This window comes from Bison bison, unplaced genomic scaffold (genome assembly GCF_000754665.1).
Source record: "Bison bison bison isolate TAMUID 2011002044 unplaced genomic scaffold, Bison_UMD1.0 scf7180017864495, whole genome shotgun sequence".
Taxonomy (NCBI): Eukaryota; Metazoa; Chordata; class Mammalia; order Artiodactyla; family Bovidae; genus Bison; species Bison bison.
The window spans coordinates 12,604,559-12,604,779 of record NW_011495054.1 but is presented as its reverse complement, the minus strand read 5'-3'; the positions used below and the strand labels follow the sequence as shown (position 1 = coordinate 12,604,779).

General features: G+C 69.2%; 1 protein-coding gene across 1 annotated transcript in view; it reads left to right on the top strand.

Moving 5' to 3' along the window:
- Positions 1–221, top strand: part of TBC1D10A (TBC1 domain family, member 10A) — a 30,677-nt gene that overhangs the window by 28,931 nt on the left and 1,525 nt on the right. The window lies entirely within an intron of this gene.

Sequence of the window (221 nt, the reverse complement as noted above, 5' to 3'; positions counted from 1 at the left end):
ACACTCCAGGGCCCGCGCACCCTCCGAGGGCCCGCTGCCTGGCCCCAGGCGGCAGAGAGTCTGGCTGGCCCAGCACAGATTCTGCATGAGTCTCCTTATTTATTTTCTCCAGAGTGGAGCTCGGGCCGGCCCAGCTGGGGCGGGTAGAAGTGCGGGCCGATGGGTGGGGCCTCACCCAGCCCCTCCTGGGGGGATGCTCCCCCGGGCCAGGGCACGGATGT